We start from the raw sequence: 23,831 nt of genomic DNA on the forward strand, positions 1-23,831 counted from the left end.
CTGAAAATATATATATATATATATAAAGTCGTTAGCGAGAGGAAGTATAAAAACAGGTCTTATGAAAGGGAATAGAGCATCAATATTTATTTAACTATTATTAGAAAGAGGACAATCCTTCAAGTGACACACAAATCTAAATATTTTGTAATAAATATTAGAGAACACCTTGCAAATAGTCCGGAACAATGTTTTGTCTTAGGGAAACCTGAATAATTACAATTGATTTATTAAATAGGTCGAAAGAAAAGTATGTTTCTCACAGTTAAAAAGGGAAAAAAAACATTTAAATGTTAATTAATGCATACTTGAACTAAAGATAGATTAAAAGACAGGATCTGAATAGTAAAGCGTGAGAAAGCGTTTAATTTTGAATAATATATTAAGAAAAAGAACAGGTCTTAGGCCGGGAAGGGGGGTACAAAATTTATTTATTAATTATGAGACAGAGCAGTCATGAAATTGTGCACGAAAAGTTGAGCTCATCGGTTATATGTTAGGGAAAATGTTGCAAAGTAAAATCCGTAAATGTCTCTGTTTAGGGAAAAGGGGGAAATCTTAGAAATGTGATTGGTTTATCAAATAGGTCGAGCGTTTCCCACAGAGAGCAAAGGGGAAAATGTCCTGATTTTAATTAAGTGAGCCAAAAATAGATTTAAGAACAGGATTTGGCTTTTAAAAGTGTGAGAATCCATTTTGATTAGAATAATTAATTAGTAATAAATTAGGAGTTGTTTTATAGCGAAGAAACTAACATAAAAAGATTAATAGAAGCTTTTTATGTTTTTATGTTACATTCCCCATTGCCAAAAATGTTTCATTACAATCCAAAAATTTTAAAAATTATCCATTTGCCAAATTTTCCCTATAGTAGAAGTACAATTAAAATGAAAAAAATCACATTTGTAATGTTAACAATATATAAAAGTAATATTAATTATAAAAATTTACATTTGTACTCATGGTAAAAATTTTAACACAATAAAAAATCTGCAGTAATATGATCAGCAAATTTAAGATTTTCATTTTCAACTGTTTTTTTTTTTTTTTTTGACATTACAGTTTTTTCAGTTTTAAAAGTCTTTTGTTTAAAGATCACATTGCAGTTTTATCACTATAAGAAGTATTCTTCATAACACAATTTAAGTTAACTCTTCAATCATGTTGACAAAAATTTATAAATATTTGTTAGAAATGTGTAATTTAAAATCTAAAACACAAAATACAAAAAACATTTTTACAGGAAAAATTTCAATCTGAAATTAGATTTGAGTATTGTTTACCTTTTTTGAAAATAAAATAAAATAAAAATTGACACAGTGGTAGTTATTCTAAAGTATTGTCTTTAGTTCACTTTATTTATTATTAACCTTTCATATTTATTACTTTACTAACAAAATATTCGGGGGGGGGGAATTTTTTCTTATGTCCAAAATTTGCCTTTTATAACATTTTTTCTCTTCTTTTCTCTCTTTTATTTTTCTTTTATTTCTTTTATTTTTCTTTTCTTTCTACTTTCTATAATTTTTGTACTTTTATTTTCTTTCTTGGTATTTTTATTGCAATTATTAACCCGGATTTCAGGAAATATGTAAAGACAAATTGCTTTTATAATCAGAAAAGGTGATCAGTCTTCTCTGATTTTACATTACAACCCGTTTAACACAATTTATCACTAAGTGAAATCCAAAACATGTTTTCAAATTTAATATAGTACTAAGGTAAATCAGTTTTTAATTTTTAACTGATCCAGCTATTTTCCTTATCTTTAATCTGAAGTGCAAGTTTGGTTAATTTGCAAGTTACCTTTTGTTTGTTTACATTTAGATCTTTCTTTCTTTTTGGACATAATTTTTTTTTCAAAAATTGCAGTTCGGATATTTTTTTAAGTAATTTTTGTGTAGAGATCTTAATTGTTAATTTAATTTGTCACAATTGTGTGTCAGGAAATTCTAATATTTTTGTTTTGTAAATATTTTGAGAGTATTCAGTTACCATTACTTTTAAATTTGTATTAGATCATTTTCCTATCTTTATGTTGGAATTAACTCTCAGAAATAAGAAGCTTTGTTTATTTATGGAAATGTCTGAGCTAGAACTGAGCTATGAACTAATTACCAACGTTGGACACAAGCATTAATGTCTGGTTTCACATTTCAATTCAAATTCTAACAACAAGTATTTTATTCATTTTCCAAACTATTTGTATTAGTTTTAACATTTCTTGGTTTAATTTATAATTTCTGCCACACCGCAATTGCATTCATATATTAAAAATTAATTTCAATAATTATTGTAGTTGCATTTAGAAGAGAAAAATATTTTAATGGTATTTTCATCTTAACCCTAAACACTATAGTAAAACAAAAATGTAATTTCTACTGATCAATAATTCATGGAAAAGTGTAACACATAAAACAATAAATATGAAAATAATTTCTCGAGACATTTTTATGCCAATCTAAACAATTAATTCACTAAAAATAAAAATTTCAAGAAAAAAATTTCAACAGTAAATACGATCAATGTATAAAAAGTAATTGTTTCAATTAAAACATCAAGTGTGAGAAAAAAAATTTAAAATCATAATCTATTATTTTTGTTTATTTACATGAGTGCTTTTTTTTTTAATCAATAAAAATTAAAGAAATTGTTTTATGAGAATTTTAATAAAATTACCCCAAAGGATACTTGAAAAAGTTCGAATCAGTCCAAGAAGATATTTTGAAAACCGCAACATCATAGATGAAAGTAAGTTGAAATTCCATAAACACAATTCCGAAAGCAAAGACAAAAGCTGGGGAAAAAATTTTGCTTCTTCGTTATGATTCATAAATTAACACCGAGAGTGATGGAGAAATTGAAGCTTATTTTTCTTTGAGTTCTGAGAAGGAGGGAGGGAATGTCGAGCATCTAAGTAGACCATCTTAAACCATTCTGGGAAGTGAAAACAATTCATTCACGGTAAAATCCAGCGCAGCACTGGGAGAGGCAAAATCAACGTTTTCCGGAAATCACTTGTAAAGGAAAGGGATGGGGTTTCATATGGAAAACTTTTTAATGCCGATCAGGAATCTGATGCAGTGTTTCTTTTTAGTCCAAGGGGGCTGAAAAATTTTGAGGCTCAACTATCTAGTAGTATTTATCGCCTTCAGAACGTAGACATAACATGCAGCATAGACAAATGCAAAGTCGATGTTCGTTAAGTTCCACTGGGCGTAGGTATCATTTATATAAACAAAAAGTTTGATGATCGAAGAATTTATTTTTTGTTGAAGATACTGGATGAATTATGAATTATCATTAGAGGAAGAAAAATTTCGCTGATAAATCACCAACTGTCCATTTTAATGAATGATTTGAAGGTATTCCATATTTTTGATGTACCCTCTAATTTCAAATGCGATATTACATATCTTTAATGTACTGTACCCCCTTCCCGACCATTCAATCCTGTCGACTTATACCGTCGTTGCCGAGTGGATGGATTAAAACAGGTCTTAGGCAGGGAAGGAGGGTTCAAAATTTATTTATTAATTATTAGACAGAGCAGTCTTGAAATTGTTCACGAAAAGTTGCGCTCCTCGGTTATATGTTAGGGAAAGTCTTGCAAAGTAAAATCCGTAAATGACTCTATTTAGGGAAAAAAGGGAAATCTTACAAGGGAAACTAGGGAAGTGTGACTCGCCAATTTTGAAATAAACTAGTGGGATGTATGCCTTATGAGGAATAATTTTAGAGGGAAACATTCGTTTCGGCCCATAGAAGGTCCTGTGAGAGATAAAAAATAATTCAATATATAGAAAAATCGATATTTTATTACTTCAATGCAGACTATTAGTTATTGTAATTGTCTNAGCTGAACTCGTTCATAACCGTCAAAGGGTTAAAGATAATTTTTAAAGTGGCTACTATATATAGATTTTTTTTTTCAAAAAAAAAAAAAGAACATGAAATATATCTAAGAGAAATTTGGTTAATTATATTCGATTTTTGGCAAAAATTGAAAAACTGCACAATGACAACTATTGTTTTTTTTGCTGTCATTTTGTGTTTAGGCACTGATTAGAACCTTGTTTATAGAACTAAAATAATTCTATCTATTTCTGAGCTATTATTTGCGTCTTATTCGCGTTGTATTTCTTTATTAGTTCTTGAAGCATACACGTGTAAAGTACAGCCAATCTTTATTTGGAAAAATCAGCTAGGAGATAGTTACTGATTTCTGACGCACAAGTCCAAAAAATATACGCAATTCCGGCTCCTGTACAATATTAAAAGTGTTATGTAAATTTTTGACAAGTACAAGTGTTTTAAGATAGTCCAAAAAAATGTCGGCGTGGAGTGTCATTCATAAAATGGTATGTAATTTTGAAAAGAAAAAAGAAAGTTTCTGGAAATTTAATAGTTGGTATTTCAATTTCATGGTCATTTACAATAATAGTAGTAATAAAAAAAAAGTAACTTACAGCAAACATAAAATTATCAACTTCTTCTCTAATGTCTTCTTCCGTAAACGATGGATCTTTAATGTGATGCTCTAATAGCAATTCCAGAAAAGCTCTATGACGTTTTGCATTTGAGATGCCGTCATTGGTAATGTTTTTTAATAGTTTATTATTTTCTATCATTTCTGACTTCTTCTTATTTATAACCTAAATAGCAAATCACGTAATTAAATAAACAAAAGAAGATTCAGTCATGTTCAATATATATATATATATATATATATAGGCTTAACAGAACGGAATCTGGTGGAATTTATGCTTTTAAAATCCCTCAATACAGTTCCCTAAATTTAAGTAAAATGTTATTGCAAAACTAAAAGCATGCATACTTATTTTAACGCTGAATAGCAAATCATTTAATCAAATCACTACTAATAATAACAACAGCTAAGTCTCGCCGACTAATTCTCGATTACAAACGCCAACTTCTGGTGATGAAAACACCGCGCCAATTCATCGTTGTTTCCAGAAGGGAAAATGTTTCTTGTTATCATTCGTGATCGAAAATTTTGCGTGAACTGATTCTATTATAAGCGTTAGATTTAAACTACACCCCATCAATCGCATATAAACGTTCGACTTGGTGCTAACCAGACATAAAGTGTTCTTTTGCACAAAATTTTGGTCTGTTCAACATCATATTCGGAGAGATAATTCACCACTATTTTCTCAGTGTACTAATAGAATCAAAAGTCGAAAAAAAACTATGCATTAAAATTTATAACTGCATTTAGCATACTGTAACAATAAGACATAATTTTAAGATTGCGTTTATTATATAAAAATATTTATAACATTATAACTCTATATGAAAAAAACTTGTTTCTGTACGAAATTACCACTTATAATATTGATTATAATAGTATCCATAGTAACTTAGTAACCCATTATCTGTGATGTTTACCTTGTACCATTTTATGACAAGAGGAAGAGGGTGGTGAGGAGGGAACAACCGTCTGACATGTAACTGATAGTGTTTCAGTGAAGTGCTAAAGCTCTCGCACCATTTAACTGCTGTCAAGGGCTAATGTTTCTTTAGGATTTGTGGGGTAAAGAATAGGACTTACTTGATGCTCAGATTATCCAGACGGGGCTAACGCTTTGGAGTGGAAACACCCGGGGCATAAATCTTGTCTTTTATGCCCTAAAATAAATAGACTTGGCGAGGAAGAATGATTAATCATGGACTTACCTTAAATTGCGTTTGTTAATGATGGCTTTTCATCAATGCAATTTAAAAAATAACATTAAACATTTTTGTTAGTTCTTTTATTTATTAATTGATATTTTATATATTTGGTGGATTCTTAGTTTGAAATATAATAAGGACCTGTAAATGAAGTCTTATGCGTCATAATTAAATTAATTGCTTAGTTACTAAGTCTAAGACTACTTAAAAACAAGTAAATTGCTGCACTGGACACTTACCAAACATATTAAGTTTTATTTTTCATTTTCGAAAGCTTATTAAGCTTAAAATAGGATGTTAAAATAAATTTTTTAAATGTGAACGATTGGAACACTTACAGTGACCAATAGATAGCTGTGTAGTATGCAACACATATGAGGTTTTCAAACTGTAATTGCGATGTTCGAGAAAAGAAATGTTTTTTTTAATTGAAATAAAAATCTTATAAACTAGTAATACAATTTGTTGTTATAAGATTAAAGATAATTTAATTATCTTCTATTTGACATAAAATACGTAATATATATATATATATATATATGTATATATGAAGTTAAAAATACCGAAAAGACGAGTAAAAATATATATATATATTTTTTAGAGCTAAGAAGAAAAATTTTTAATAAATAAATGTGTTANATATATATATATATGTATCCTCGAAAATTTTTATGTTTATTTCATTTTTATTTATTTATTTTTTGCCGTTGAATAAAGATAATCCCTTAGAATAAATTTCAATGAGTGAAGAGAATAAGTGATAATGACTTAGTTCAGGTATTAGAGAATTATAAAGTTAGAAAATGATCTCCTACTGTTCTAGCACTTCCAATAACTGTAGACGCTTTTTAAAGAGATTTTGAACCTCAGCAAAGAATGAAATCTGAAAAATAAGATGTGCATCTATAGGATAATCTTTCCAGATTTTACTGTAAGAGACTCTTTCTTCTCATGATACTAATAAAGTTGTAATTTGAGACATGAATTTCGAACGTACCGTCAAAGTGTAAGATAAAAAAAATTAAAAAAACATTTCCTCAGTATTTTGTAACACTCGTATAGTAACACTCGTTCAGTGAGTGTGGTTATTTTTCTCTAAGGAAATTTTTAAAAATGGTCGTGGATTATATGGAAACCTTAGATTCTGATGAATTCTCAGGTGATGAATGCATAGTATTAAGTGATCCAAGTAAGTTAACTGACGGAGAAGATTTTCAAGAAAATGATTTAGATGACGTTATATGGCAGTAGACGTCTGCGGAGAAGTAGAGCTGAATGTAAGAAGTAATAAAACATTGAATATTTCAGGGAAAAAAAACGTCTTTGAAAAAGAAGAAGAATATGAAAAATATTCTTCGCGTGATGAAGATGATTTGCTTACAATTGAAAAAAAGCAAGTAAAAATGATGAAATCAGTCTCACTTATAGCAAACGGCGCTGGAACGCAAAACAAAAGAAATATAAAAGAAAATTCTATTGGACAAAACCGATTTATTGGATTCTATTCAATCAGAAAAAAAACCACTATTAGAAGAAATTAACCCTGAATTAGCAGGCATAATTTCGTATGAACTGTTTAAAATGTATTTTGATTATGATATTTTACGCTTTTTTTATGATAACATGCATTTGTTTTCTTATGATATCATACGTTGATTATGATATCATACGTTTTGATGAAGTTAATCACTTCATTACACAGGCTGGTAAGCAGTCAAAATGTAAGTTGTGCAAAAAAAAACACTCGTTTGTTTTGTGAAAAATGTAAGGAAATGCTTCACAAAAGTTGAACAATTTTGTTTCATACAAAAATGTAAAACAGGCAAATTTAAAGAAGAAGAATAAAGCAGGGGAAAATATTTATGAACTATTTTGCTTCTTCGTTTAAGCATGTTTATTTCATATTTAAATTTATTGATCCCATTAAAACAGATTTAGCGATTTTTATCAAAATATATACAACTAATGAAACTAAACATTCAACTTGTAGTATGGTGTGCAAATGAGCTATGTTAGTCCCATTAAACGTCAAGTCTCTCATTTTGGGACCCCATTATATCTTTTAACCAATTAAAGTTTTTTAAAGCTTATGTGGTTAGAAATGTTTATTACACCTAAAAACACACGAAAATTCCAATTTTTTCTCAATGGTTTATATAGCGGTGTTTAATGGGTTAAATATTCAAGCCATAATTCCATTGAATATACATCGCTTAATTTACACGTTTGTTATATAATATGGTTTCTGTTATTAAATGTCAGTATTTTACAAACGGAACCTCTGTTTTGTAACTCATTCCTCTATTTTTAATTTCAGTACTAAAATCTTAATAGAAAAGTGAAATTACTATATAAAAAGTTTTCTTTTGATAACTCTTCCAGATTGCCATTCTATATGTTTAAACAAACCATATCAGAACAATTTTTTGGTTTACAAATCAGTGTATAGTGCGCACCAAAAAAATGGACTACCTTGAATAACTTTCGATCGAATGATCGGATCTTCACGTTCTAGGACTTAATCTTTATGGCTTGATAGGGTGAACTCAAATATACTAATTTATAAATGCAGACGATATTTTAAGTTACTAAATCAGACCGAAAAAAGTACTTCTTCTGCGTATGAAAAATAATAAATATTCAATAAAGGTTATTTTTCGCAGGGAATTAATTATCTTTCAACAAACGAATTTTATAATAGGGTACAAAAAATTTTCGATTAGCTTAAAAAGTTTTTGAGACCTAGCCAAATATGCAAAAAGTTAAATTAACATAAAGGGCTCAAAACATTGGACCGCTTTCCTGACCAAACTATTTGGACTATATCTCACAGATTGCGGCTATCCCCTACATTTGTCCTGTCCGAAATCCGAACTCATCGAGAAAAAAAAGGTACGTTTGTTCAGAGAAAGTACGGTTTGGTGTCGTATTTCATAACTTGAAATAGCGTATGCACTTACTAGTTAGTATATTTGAGGTCACTTTTTCGAGCCATTAAGATTGAGTCCTTGAACATGAAGTCCTTGATTCTTAGATCAAAAGCTATTCAAGGCGGTCTGTTTTTTTTTTTGTTTTTTTTATCCCTCAGTGCATCTAATATTCATATTTAATGCTGTACAAAATATATTTACATACCATATATTTAAAAAGGAAAAGATACGTACTTAATTTTTTATACTTTAACACATTAAAGCAGTACCCATCACGGCAATTTAATTGAAAGCATATTAATAATATTTTCACTTCATATTTAGATAATTTTGTAATCTTGGCAGTAAAAAGTAATATTTTTTCCATAACGGAACTTAATTGCAAAAATGTCAAGTATTTTTTCTTTTTCTAAGCTCTGATTCCTTCTTCTCAGATCAATCAAGTTGAGCTTATGAAGATCACGATTGGGATCATGACATCCGAGATATTTCGTGTAATCCTTTGAAATAGATTCGATGTCTCACAGAAGATGACAATAATGCAGTCTAATCTGAGGAACTGAAAGCTTTTTGTCGCCATTCCTGAACTGGACAGAAAGTAATTTGCTACATAGATGGAATTCAAAAAAGTAAGCTTTCTTCTCAGTCTTTCTATCAATTTAATGTTATACATTATTTTTATTTTCCTTTAAGGAGGAGGGAACGTCTTTGTTGTTGTTGAGAAAAGCTACTTTAGTGTATTATTTTATAGATAGCTGCTTTAACTAAATGTAGAATTAGTTTGTATCTGCGTGTCTCTTCTGTAACTTCAGAACAATTATCCTGAAAATCAGACAGAGAAAGTAATGATTCAGAAGTAATTATTTTCAAAATCGGATTTTTTTTTTTTAATTTCCGAAAATAAATTTTTTTCTATCGTTAAAAAACAATGTAAAAATTTTCGAACGAGTTTCAGTAGCTAATACAAAAAATTTTCGGCAGGAATATCGTACACAGATTTTCAAATTTCAATCAGAATTTCGACAAAACTGATATTAAAGCAATTGAATTCTCAGAAACTACATATATTATTTACGTTTTGTTTTTGGCTAATACAAAAATTGTCAACAGGAAAAGCGTACACAGATTGTCAAATTTCAATCACTATTTCTGAGAAACTGATATTAAAGCAATATTAATTTTGAATTCTCAGAAACTACATAAGTTATTTAGGTTTTGTTTTTATTCTTTTATATTAAATTGATGCATTTTTGTAACTAAGTGGTTAAAATCTGGAGTGACGGTCCTAATTGGTGACTGGACTGCGCCTCTTTATTTTATTGCCTATTTTTGCCCCTCTTTATTTATTTTTGACCTATCCTTCTGACATGCAATGGAACAATCAATATAATTAACAAAAAATTCAAAAATGAAATCGTTATATATTTGGCCTTTTTGCAAGAAGCAGTTATTTACTGCAAACAATTTTTTTTTCAAAAAAAGAATTTTTGTTTTATCAGTTTTTGAAATTCTCTTATAGCGTTTATAGTTGTAACAAAAGGGAAGAAAATAGTTATCAAACTACTTTTTTGCCATCTAGCGCGAATAAGTTAATTTGTTTTGTTTTTTAACTGCATAGCAGTATAGGTCTAATTTCTATTTTTAATTTATTATGTTTTTCAATTACTTAAAAATTATTATTTTTACAATGCACTATAGTAATTTTGCATTTAAGATTTCTTTAATAAAGTTAATCTAATAAAAGTGCGACAGTGGAATGATTTGCATTCTTTCGAGTAATTAAAAAAATTTAACAAAGCCCTGGGATTGCTCAAAATGAAAGAATGTTGCTGCATTGTTTGAAAAGATAAAAAACACTAAATATCCTGTTTTTCGTGGCATTTGCAAGGATACTTTTGTTCAGTAAGCTTGCCTTCATCTTTAACGCAGGACTTTTTGTAAAGTCAAGTATTTCTGCTATGATAACGTGTTCAGTTATTTCTCTCTTTTCTTTTTATATTGTATTACAAGATTACTCAAAGCGTGAAGGCGAAGACGACGCTTGAACCACCTGAATATTAATCGACGCGGTGGGGGTTTCCAATGGGCATTCATGAAATTTGCAGTCCCTGGATGAGGTCAGGAAGTTGTGATTTTAAAATATTAGATGTTTGAAAGGTCAGAAAAAACTGTGCTAGATGAAGTTGGTTTAGTTTTGTTTATTTGCAGCTTGGAAGGGATCAGTTTTTCTTTTCTTTTCTTTTTGCCTGATGTTGGGAACCACAAAAACAAGTGGGTCTCCCTGGAAAACTTGAAAACACTCACACAATTATGAGACACGTATAAACTTTCTGGCAGGAGAGTAGTGGTTGAAATTTTCGAAAAAGAAACTATAGCTGTTGAAACGTCCCGTCATGAAAGTTCCTGTTCCTGTTTTGAAAGAAACAGCTGGAACTTCTTTTTCTGTAAGGATTGGTTGAAATTCCAATTTATGGAAGCAAAGACTTCCTGATATAAAACCAATGGCTAAAACTTCCAGATATAAACGCAATGGTTAAAAGTTTTTATTATAGACGCAAATAAAACATTCCTTTATCAAAAGAACGGCTTCCATTTGTGAAAAGAACGGGAGAAACTTCCGGTTTCGAAAGTAAAAGAGATGAACTTGAAATTCTCAAAGGTTTTATGAAAAATAAGCTGGTGAAGTTATATTAAAATTATAATTTTCGATAAAAAAGTTAAATTTAAAAAAATTATCAAAACTAACTGTTTCAGAAATGTACGAATTTCATTCGACATTTTCGTTATAGGTACTTAAATTTTTAAACAAAGCAGCAAGTAAAAGTACTATTCTTAAAAAATAACGAAGTACAAGTGAAAGAAATTATTTTGAAAAATAACCATGTACAAGTAAAAGTATTGTCAAGTATAATGTAATATGAAGCAAACTGTAATGTAAGTAAATAAATATTTGTTGCAAAGAGAGTAAGAAACATTTGCTCAATCCAAAGTGTAAAAGAGATATTTGTTTAATCCATTCTAGAAACTTTTTTTTCTCTCACCCGCTAGAAGAGGAAATGTATATCTCTTGTTTACATCTTGGTTCTTGGTGAGAACGATAAAAGAAAAGCAGTCAAAATTTATTTTAAAATTTACCGTTATTTCTTTTAACAGTGTAAATATTCAGAATCTTCGAAAAAATATTATTACTTACAAATTGGTTTTTTTAATTAATTTTAGTGCAAGCGTGCTTTACATTACATTTGCTTTACATTAAAAGTGATTGAAACTTCTAAAGCAACGGATGAAAAGACATTATTCATATTAAAAAAGGAACATTGAGGCAGCTTCTGGGATTGACTGATACTGTTGTATAATGATGGCGTTATTACTCCAAACAATCAAATAAAATAACAAGGTTTCACTTACCTTGCTGTTCTTAATAATATTCGAAACTGAAACGTCAACCTGAGATTCTATTTCCGGGCTGGCAGAAGCAATATATTGAATAATAAATATCTAAGTACGAATGAAGACCAAGCTAATTAACATTTTAGTGTAATTTAATAAACATAACGATAAAAGATGAACAACAAAAGTAGATGAGTAACAAAAAAGAGAAAAGCGCCAAGCGCTTGTATCAAGTGACCGTTCACATTCAAACTGTTCTTATAAGCTATTGAGTCTTATTCGTATTCGCTAGGGGGCTCCCACATCTTTTGATGAGGCTGCAACAGATACATTGCGATTCACTATATGAAATGGTAATAATGAAAACAATTGTAAAGGTATGTTATCCATTCTGATTTGTTCAATCCATCAAAAACATTATTTATTAGTTTGGATTTCGAATGAACCGTAAACGCCCTACAAAAAATGATCAATAGAAATCAATAAAAAAATTTATTGATATCAATAGAATTCTATTGGTCTGTACTTGTTTCTATTGATATTTCAACTGATGTCAACTGATATCAGTAGTGTATTGGCATCAATAGATGTTGAACAGTAGGGTATTCTATTGGTCTGTACTTGTTCCTATTGACATTTCAACTGATATCAGTAGTGTACTGGTATCAATAGATATTGATCAATAGAATTCTATTGGTCTGTACTTGTTCCCATTGACATTTCAACTGATATCAGCAGTGTATTGGTATCAATGGATATTGATCAGTAGGTACTCTATTGGTATATACTTGTCTGTATTTCACACTTCAACTGATGACTACTGACATCAGTAGGGTACTTGTATCAATAGATGTTGATCAGTTAGGTATTCTACTTGTTTTATCAATGTATGAACTGATATCTACAGATTTTTATTGACACCAGTAAAACTTAGCAATTATTGATCAATAGGTATTTTATTAGTCTATATTTGTTTTCATTAATACATCAACAGGTGCCTATAGAATTACTTTACATACGTTTGCTTACAATACATATTTTTCCAGAAATCTAACAGGTTACGACCTTTTAAAATTAGATTACTTAGTTAATAATTCTTCATTATTTTATAATTTTTTTTTCTTGATTATATACTGATTTCCGATAATTAATTTCTTAGATTTTTATAAGGATTCTTAACATATATATTAAGGGTAGTGAAAACGTACACTTTCTATGTGCACTAATTAAAGAATACATATTTAAAATTATTAAAATCATTTTATAATTTTGGAAGAAAGGAAGTTTTTGAGTAAAACTTTTACACATTTTAATAACTTTAAAATCTGCTTAAAGTCATTCAAATGAAAGTAATTTTATAATAAAAGTAATTTAATAATAAAACTTGTTTTTATTAGTTTATCATTTACTTACTTATTTATTTTGTAATTTACAAAATTTATTTTAATCAAAGTCATGATGGCAAAAAAAAATATTATTAATTGTATCACTTTAAATTTTATTATAAGTTGTTATTAATTTTTATTGATTTATTATTATTATTGAATTTATACTAAACTAGAACTATTCGCAAAATAAATTAATTATTTTAGGTTTCAAACAACTTCATAGCAAAAGAAATACATTTACATAAATTAAAAATTCATGTAAAATCTCAAACTTTTTACCTTCAAACATTAACCTCGCCATCATAAATTTATAAATTTCAGTCCCTTTTTGAAATTTGTTTTAAATAAATTTAGATCATAAAACAAAATAAACTTTTTTGAATGAAATAAGTAAATTTGTTTTGTAGAAACATAGTTAATTCAATCCAATTGAATCTATAAAAGCAAAAAGGAGTTATTAATTCAGAAACGAAAGGGGAGCATGCAAAATACGAGAATTGACTTTTAGTCGTTCGTTAAATGTGTTTTAATCGTTCGTTAAATCATATCAAGCTGCCTACACTCCCAATTTTGAGAATGTTCCTTTTAAACTTTTTCCCCAGTTCATTCCGTTTCTCAGTCTGAAGTTCCAGCCAATCACATTACTCCGACTTACGTTCAATGTTTACAATTGAGCGTCATGGAAAGAATGACGCATATTATGGGGAGAAATATTTTAGTAAGTGTAATTTTTTCTTTATTTCTTATTTTTATTTGCATCTTTGTTAGTTACAGAAATATTAAAACGTATGCTTGAGTTTTATTGATATTTTAAGTTATCTATACATGTATATTATTCTTGAATTATTACTGCATGTGCATGCATATCTAGGGTTACGATATACTCGTATACAGATTCCATGAAAAGAAAGTATTTTTAATGTTTTTTTTTTCTGGGTTTCTTAATCAGACTTAAATAGAAACACTTTGTTCACATGTTATTTACATAAATTCCCATTAATATCACCGTTAGTATCAAATTAATTATTTATTTAGTTGTGTATAATATTTTTAAACTTTGCATTATATTTTAAGTGTTAATCACAAATTCTTTTGTTATTTTAATGCTTTTCCTGAACTGTAGCCAAAAAATATGTAGCAAAGCTTGATAACAATATTTACAAAAAATATATATAGATTTTAAGGTAAAGATATGTGTAAAAACTTTATATACAGTGAAATTTTTTTTTTTTTTTTTTGCTCTCTGAAAGGCAATTTAATGTTTAGGTAATCTAAATTTATATTATTAGTATAGTTAATTAATTACATTAAATTTATGTTATTAGTATAACTACTAAATGATATTTTTTTGCTACTCTGTCTTGACTGTGTTCAAGTAAATGCAAAAAAACATTTTCAATTATTAAATATTTTTATAAACAATAATTATTTTTATAAGTAGTTATTTTTATAAATAATTACTTTTCTATTTGCATTTAAATTTTCTTTGTTTACTTCATTTTTGTTATGGGTTAAAAACAATCCTTACACTTTCTTATGTATTTAATCTTAGCTGGATGTAACTTTTTTTTTCTTTTCTTTAACATGTTGAATGCCATGCTAATTTTACACGGCTTGCCCGTCTGGCCAAAATGATTTTTTTCAGTATGTATTGCATTAATTTCTTCCAACCATCTTAGTAATGATAATAATATAAAAAAATTAGGAGCATTAAAAATTTATTCTAATAATCTAGGCTTCGCCGTTCATCGGTGACCCCTGTGGCGCTACAAACAAACTCAGTGCCAGTCACCGGTGACCCCTATGGCATTCAACGTGTTAAATTAGTTCAATAATATTAAATTATCAATAATATTAAATTTAAAAATTATTATGGCTAAACCTATTCCTAATGTAATAAAATGTGTACATTGTGATGAAAACTTTCAACAACTTATTCAAATAAAATACTTTTACATTGATAAGTTCTGTTTAAAATTTTCTAGCCGAACTGAATGCATGACAAGACTCTTATTTGGGTTACATGGAGAAGAAAACCACGCAAACATGTCACGGATAGTCTGGCGTCATGATCCGTCTACCACAAAGGATATTTTACGTCAGCACTGTGGTCAGTGCAAACTTTCTATTCCTTGAGCCATTGCGACATTTCTGGAAATAATGAAGCTGATCACTTCACAAATACTGCTGTTAATTTCCTCCACTTGTTTTTACTCTCCCCTACAGCCAAATCTTCTCCACCATTGTAAGAATGATAGACTAAAATATAAAGAATCTGCCTGATGTGGATGCTGCAGGAAAGATTTGGTTAGGCCTCCTCTGCAATGCTTTGCCAATGTACCTCCTCCAGCAAGTTTTTTAACTGTGTTAAGTAGTGAAAATTGAAAAAGAGTGTGATTCGGTTTTTTCGAAACTTGAAATATGTTTTAATTTAAAAGTTCTGTGCGAAACATGTGAACTTTTTTTATAAATACCTACATTACACAAGTCTTACCAGCTCTTCCTTGAGCCATTAAAATGAACTTAAAGTCGTTTCACTCTGTATAGCAAATTTATCTGTATATTATTACCTTTTACTATGATGTTTTATTATTTTCTCATAATAATGCTAATTTTATTTAACTTTAAACTATAATTTTGTAAATTTGGTTTAGGTTATTCTTACTGGTTAATTTCCCATTGTATTAAGTATGATTTTCCATTATAATTTTACTGCTGTTGTTGTGTTTTCTTTGTTTACTTGCTCTTTTTAATTACTGACCTTTAATTATGATATTACTATCTATATATACATAACCCATGCTAAGGATTTAAAATTATTAGCCAGTTTTTAAAATTCTAAGCCAAAGGCAAATCGTAACAATTTTTTATGATTGATTTTTTCAGTAGGAAAATGCATATTTATTATAAATTGAATTATTTTATAAAAATGCAACTACAAATTAAGAATCATTTTGCAGTTGGGGAGGAGTAAATGAACAATGAATGGATAAACTTTTCTTTTTGTTCGAAAACAGCATTCGCCAATACTTTCCCCAAAATAACATTTTTGTTTTGCCAAATTTCAAGTTTAATATATATGGTAAGATGACAAATGCTTAGCACAAGCTTTGCATAGATAAAAATCAAATAAATGGTATATCATTTGTGTGTATAAGGATTTAAAGCTTATGGTATACTTTAAGATTGTTCTGTCATTTTTTTCTTTCTTAAATATTGAAACTTTTTACTCTTAAAATGCTATGTCAAACACAATGAGGGGGGGGGGTCTTGAAATGACAATAAATTGACTATATTTTAGTCAGGTTTTTGGCTATCAATAAAGTAACATCCAACTAATCCCCATTCCATTTTCATAAAATCTGAAGAATCCATTTGTACTTTTATAATGTTGCTCCAAAACATTATTTTGTGTAGTATTGTAGATTCCAATATTATTCACAATAATTTTCTAACATTTTAATTTATTGTTTAAAAAAAATTTAATTAACTATAAAGAAGCTTAAAAAAAGTTGATTTGTTTTTATAAACATAATGCTATAGCTTTTGATAAAGTGTTAATTGATGTCAGTGTTTTATTTCTCGGTATAAATCAGGTGACTTAACTTATTTACCCAATTGTGTATCAATGTTTTATTTTCCATTCAGAGCTGTTCGTGTATCAAACTGTAGTAACACACTATGCTTGTTTTAAGAATAAACCGGTTTTTAAAACACTATTCCAGTATGCTGAGCACAGTACACTAGTACCAGTATATGCTGGCTCTAGCATGATACTAGATAATGAAACTACAATTTAGGTATTATACCGGAGCCAGTATCCTGCTAACTTGTGAAACACCAGCTTCGGTATGATACCGGCGGATGAAACGCTGGGTCTGGTATAATTCCCGATCTAGTATCATACCAGAACCGGTATTTCATACGCCGGCATGATTTTTTTTTATACCAGGAATTTTTTCCAATAAGGTACCCTCTTGAACTCACATTTTAAGTTTCTTTTTATAGTTATATTAAACAATAAAATATAATTTAGTAATAAATTATATTTAAAATTAAATTGGAAATATGAAAAGGAAATTAAAGTTAACTTTAAAACTAGCATAGTGTAGGTATAAAGAAGTATGTTTTTTTAGAATATAATTCTTTTATCCTTCCACATAAGCAGTGTTTAACTTTAAATATTCAAAACATTTTTAGATGCTTTAGATAAGTATTTTTTTATACTGTCCTGTAATATTTTATTAATTTATATTAAATTTTCCGCTGGCTGCAGCTAGTAGAAAATTTACTATGGTGCATACAAAGCAGGTGACCAATTCAGCTAAATCTTGCATATTAAAAAAGATAAACAATGATGCATTTTCCTGTTTAAACCTATCTAATATGCTTACATTAATATTGTTTTCCCTAACTTAGACCAGTCTATGTTTCTGATGGGACCATGATGTCTCATTTCCTTGTACAGACCAGTAAATTCGACTGATATCAGTGTTCCAATTCCCCGTAGAGACCAGTTCATTCTACTGATATCAATGTTCCATTTCCCCGTAGAGACCAGTCCATTCTACTGATATCAGTGTTCCATTTCCCCGTAGAGACCAGTCCATTCTACTGATATCAATGTTCCATTTCCCCGTACAGACCAGTACACTCTACTGATATCAATGTTCCATTTCCCCGTACAGACCAGTACACTCTACTGATATCAGTCCATTCTACTGATATAGACCAATACATTGTATTGACCTACTCTACTGATATCAATATATCATGACCAGTCCATTGTACTGATCTACTCTATTGATATCAGTGTTCCATTTCCCCGTACAGATCAATACATTTTTTTTTATTGATTTCTATTGGTCATTTTTTGCAGGGCGGTGTTTCAATATAGCAGCTAAATGCTCATTTTCCAAAGTCTTATATGATTTCATAATTTTATGTGATAAATGAATTTTGAATTCAGTTTTAATGAAAGAAACGCTTACTCAAGAATACATTTAGTTTGTTTTTTAATGTCTTCAATGCTTTTAGGCTCATGCACAAACATAATTATGATTTAAAATCTGTAAGTACGTTTTTTGTTGGGGTATAAGTGTATTAATATTTTAATTTTTAAGTCTCTGTAAACTGCATTAAATAATTTTGTAACGGATACTTTCAAACAGCTTCTGTTCTGTTAAACCTAGTTTGAATTCATCTTATTATTCTCTCTGTGCTACACGCATGTTTAACTTATAAACAAATTTTATTTTAAAAATTAGTGTATTTATGCATCCTTAATTTTCGATTCTAACTTAAAAATTTCGTTTACAAATAATTTTACTAACTTTTATATGTATTTTATTTTTCTTTAATAATACGTATTAGTGTAACTGTGTATAAAAACTGGTGGCAGCTACTTTACATCAAGTAGTGTACTTGACGCCACTACGCCAAGAACTCTTCATGGGTTTACACCCCTTTGGTGTAAAGTAATAGTTACCATTTTTGGTGTAAGGATACAGTAAAAAGTTACAGTGTGAGAAATATTTTTTCAAGGCATATTTTATTAGAATCTTTTACAGTGCATTTAACTAAAAGCTATTAATTTTTTAAGCAATATTTGTGACAGAAAGTAAATCTACATCCTAAAAATACAATAAATTTAATTTATTAAAAACAGGTAGCTAATTTCTTGCTTTCTTCTATAATTATTGTCGTTCCTCATATGCTTAGTTACTTTAGCTCTCACCTTAATTTGTCATATTATAATCATTCTCTTTTAAAGCTACTAAAGGAAAAGAACATATTCTAGTTTAATGACCCTTGTCTATATATAAATTTGTCTTTGTGCAGTTGTATGATAAAATTCTACAGGGCTATGAAGAAATGTTGCCATAGCCTAAGGAAAAATGTCATAGGTTATAACACACTATAGTTTTATGGCAAATTTTTTTTTATATAAAAATTACCATTGGATATCCTAATGAGGTCATACGTATGTTAAGATTTTACCATACACTTTTGCCAAATACGTATAGCAAAATATTTGCCTTACCCATATTGTAAGAAAATTTGCATACAATTATGGCAAAATTGCAGGGTAAAATCTCACCATAGGCTCATAAGAATATCCTATAGTAATTTTTTATGGCAAACTTATGGCAATTTTTTCTAAGGGTAAAACGTCATAAAATAAAATAAAGTATTCCATTTTATAGAAATGAAGTTTGTTCAGCAGAAATCACTATTTTTAGTAGCAATTACGATAAGGTCTAGAAGTTTCAGAAACAAATATTTTTAATTGGTAATACGGAAAACGAGAACATAACTTACAAAAAACATATAAAAAATTATAAGTTATTAATTAGTTCGAGAGATTCTATAATATATTCGATGATTATAAAATTATTATTTTTTATTTTTAAAAAGTTGTAGTCTTAGATGAAAAAAAACCACTAAGCCCGCATTTTCCAATCCGACAGTTAAAACATTGTTTAAACATTTTCCCACGAATTATTTTAATATCATCAGAAATTTTATCCCCGTAAAAGCTATAGAGAATTATCAAAAATATTTAAAATTAATTTTTAATAAATTATTCTATTATCATTAAGGAACTATTATTATTAAAAGGGTTGATACTAAATTCAAACAATTCGTCCAGTTTACTTTATGTGACATTTCTGAAATCAGGTAATGAGATTTTTTGTTATCAAGAGTGCAATTTTTTACGTCTTTCGAACACAGTATTTTTTTTTTTTTTTTTTTGCTGGAAGTAATATTACTCGATAATGATTTTCCAATTACTGGGAAGCCAGAAAAAAAAATAATAAAAACTTTGGTTTCTTTTATCGACAACAATATAACTAAAGCATAAAATACCATATCTGTCTTTGCACGCAGTAATAAAATGCTAATTTATCTATAGGACACGCTGGCATGTTCCCATAAAAAAGCATGCAACTATAAATCTTATAAAATACCAAGGTTTTTCATCTTATCACTATTCCATTCATAATATTCGTTTAAAAGTTATAAATAAATCATTAGAATCAGTATTATTTGCATGTAACAACAAATATTGTTGGAAAACAACAATTTTCTCCTTTGTTTTACTGTTCCCTGTGCAGTGTTCATAATTTCGAAAATTAAGAAAATGCATTTAGGGATGGAACTGTCAAAACCTCTTATTACTCAAACAATAAAGTCGGTTTGAAATAGAGAGAGAACAAAAGCCTAACTAAAATTAAGCCATTAAAAGAGCCCAAAAACTGACATGTAAATCATTATCTCAGCCATCACCACTGCCATTAAGTCATCCCGAAACCACCTCGTGTTAAGAGAAAATTAACGCCCTTTATGCGAGATAATGAAAACATATCCAGTCATAATTATCGCCCTTCGCGAAAGATTGCATTTTTTAAATTGTTTTCCAAATATAAACGGCAAAAGCAGCCAATTTTTTTTTTACCCGAACTAAATAACACTGATGATTATATTTTCTTATGATGGACATTTGTAAAATTACGTGTGTGAATTGTAATTGCATTTTGAATATATTGCGAGTGATAAGTTCTTTTGAGAACAGATGCTAAAATTTATTTGATAGTATCTGAGTGTGTTTGACGTATGTAATAAAAAAGTTAATTTCATCATGAATACGTCATTTTTTTTTTTTGATACGAATCTTTTTATTAATTTAACAAAAAAAAAGACTTTATTTTTTGCTAAAAAATTTTAAGTTAAAAATGCATCGTTTTAGCAAATAAGTAATTATGAAGATAACAAAAATTGTAAAATTGTCGCGTATCGAAAGAGCTTGATAAATAATATTTAATTAAAATGAGCTTATAGCGATATAATTAATTAGATTATTTTGTCGGCTAGAAATTATGTTCGAAAAATTCACTGCTCATTATGCAATGTTGCAAACGTTACATTTGTCATTAAAGAAAAAGTGATAAGGGATTTAAACTCAATTGTATAAATCAGATGTTTCTGTTAGGTCTGCTCGATACTTTCTTTACTAATTTGAATATGTATGCGCTTGCTAATTTGTACTAAATATGCTGTTTTTTTTTTAACCTAGAACATTGCGTTTCAGGATAAATACGCTATATACCCATTTCTTTAATAAAAGAATCTTTTGCATAACTGTAAAATGAGGCGTCGTATGCTTTTAAGGACAGAACTTTCCGGTAGACCTACTAATATTAACATATGCGTAGTTATGAAACTAAAAAAACATATGGCACAAAGCTTAACATAAAAATCATGATATCAAATTTGATTTTATTAAAATAATTCTTTTTTATTTCCAATGACCTATTAAAGGACAACTGAATATCAAAAAAGATAGCAATAAATCTATAAATGAGAGCGAGCAGATCCAGTAGCTTTCCCAGATGAGCGCCCGGGGAAGAGGTTGGACATCTAAACAGGTGAGACAAGTCCATCTCCTCACGGAGATCACACAAAGTACAAAAAGAATCATGAACCAAAATGGATGCGACGTAGAAGTTTATTCGGGTAATCGTGTCCGGTTATCGGACGAAATATGGCGACAGATTTCATCCTAAGCCACTGAAAGACATTGAGAATCTGTCTGAAGGTCTGGTTTCTTAGGACAAGCGCCTTATCTGAGCGTCAGCGGGACGTCAACGTCCCGCTGACGCCAACAAAATACTGGTTTGTTAGCTCAAGACCTGGTTTCTTAGAACTAGCTCCTTATCTGGGCGTCAGTGGAAAGTTCATGTAGAGCGGACGCCAAAAAAATACTTTTTTGTTAGCTCAGCCTGAGCAATCAGTCCAACGCAGACATTATCTCTCATTGCGCATGCGTTAATAACGTAAACAAATATTTATTTTGAATTTGTTTTGATTTTGTTATTGTCGACCGCTGTTTTAGAGTACAAATAATGACTTTGTCCAAGAAAAAACACATTATAGCTGAGCTAAATGAAGAGTGCTATGTTTAATGAAGAAGCTATGTTTAATGCCAAAATCAAAATCTGGGCTGATTTCAATGTGCAGTTGGATGTTGTTCGCCATTGCTTCTGTGGTTAACGTCACGTTGTAATCCAACTGCAGTTGAATTGGACGGCAATTGTAGTTCAAGATGAGCGTTCGATGACGCATACTATTAAACTCACAAATGGACCAATCAGAGCTAGGTTAGTGCTGATTTCCAGCTGACGGCTTCCTGTCCTAAGAAACCAGGCCTTAAGCCATGGTTTATTGGAATTATTAAAATTAATTTATATTAACTAATTTTAACTATTTTAGTTTTTAAAGAAATTGCAACTTTATCTTCCTTCGTAAAAACTATTCTGGATAAGGAAATTTTAAAAAAAAATTTGTTACCCATCTGTAGAAAGTAACTTCCAATTATAAGTTTTCATATACAATTTCTACTTCTTCCATTAATTCATTTTAATTGGTTCTCTTTCCCTTTTAAATTACTTCATTATCCCTGTATTTATTAATTTGTAATTGAATTTCAATTGTGTACCTGGCAGAAATAAGTGCTACATAAAAAAAAAAGTTTGCGAATTACTTGGTTAGAGAGCAAACATCACGTTTTGTTTAATGTGTAAAAGACAATTTGGGAGTCTACAGAAATCAGTTTTTTTTTTGTATGCTTAAAAGCTGACTTAATACGTTAAAGTCGCATACCTAAGAATCATATCATATAACAGGGAAAATATTTAAGTTCTCGAAATTTAAAATGACCAAAACACTTCAAAAGTGTCTTTGTCCAAGTTACATTTTCACGCTGTGCGAATTCAAAAGTCGAACGAATTTTCCGCGATACATTTCAAATTTAAACTATATATTTATTTTTACTGATTCAAATTAGTTCAGAAGAAGTCAGCAATGTTATTTGTTATTTTTGTAGGAGTGTTAATGCTATAATTTTGTAACGGTTTGGTTAAGGAAAATAGATATCAATACTTTCTCAAATGAGTCATTTTTTACCTGTCGTTTACAAAACATATATGCTATCAGATTTTACGCATTCTAATGCTAATTTATCTCACATTTGTTTTCACAAATATTTATACTAGGTTGTAAAACTATCCTGAAAATTTAAGCTGAAAATAGATCATAATACCCAGGGCCCGATTAACCTCTGAAAATAGGGGAAGCATAATAGGATTTTGGGGCCCCCCTAACTTGAGCAAAAGAAACTTTTGATATTTTTCGCCCATAAACAATACATTTTAAAGAGACAAGAACCATGTGAAAACTATTAGAACCTTAGAAAGGAATACAGAGATCTTATGCAATCATGTTGGACCCTTCTTTACGTGCTTTATAGTAACAAAAACATGAGGGAGTAGCTAGCACATGTGTTAACAAAATTTAAATATTTCACTAATTTAAATTATTAAATTACTAGTTGTTTTAAGAAAGGTTCTTTGCAAGATTAGTCTCA

The 23,831-nt window shown here is 29.1% G+C and overlaps 1 long non-coding RNA gene across 1 annotated transcript; it reads left to right on the forward strand.

The window, feature by feature from the left end:
- Nucleotides 1-13,829: 13,829 nt before the first annotated feature.
- On the forward strand, nt 13,830-16,970 carry LOC122270454 (uncharacterized). The gene is made up of 2 exons (XR_006225808.2): nt 13,830-14,123; nt 15,391-16,970. It is a non-coding gene; the product is annotated as an uncharacterized lncRNA (long non-coding RNA).
- Nucleotides 16,971-23,831: the final 6,861 nt, after the last annotated feature.

This window comes from Parasteatoda tepidariorum, chromosome 1 (genome assembly GCF_043381705.1).
Source record: "Parasteatoda tepidariorum isolate YZ-2023 chromosome 1, CAS_Ptep_4.0, whole genome shotgun sequence".
Lineage (NCBI taxonomy): Eukaryota > Metazoa > Arthropoda > Arachnida > Araneae > Theridiidae > Parasteatoda > Parasteatoda tepidariorum.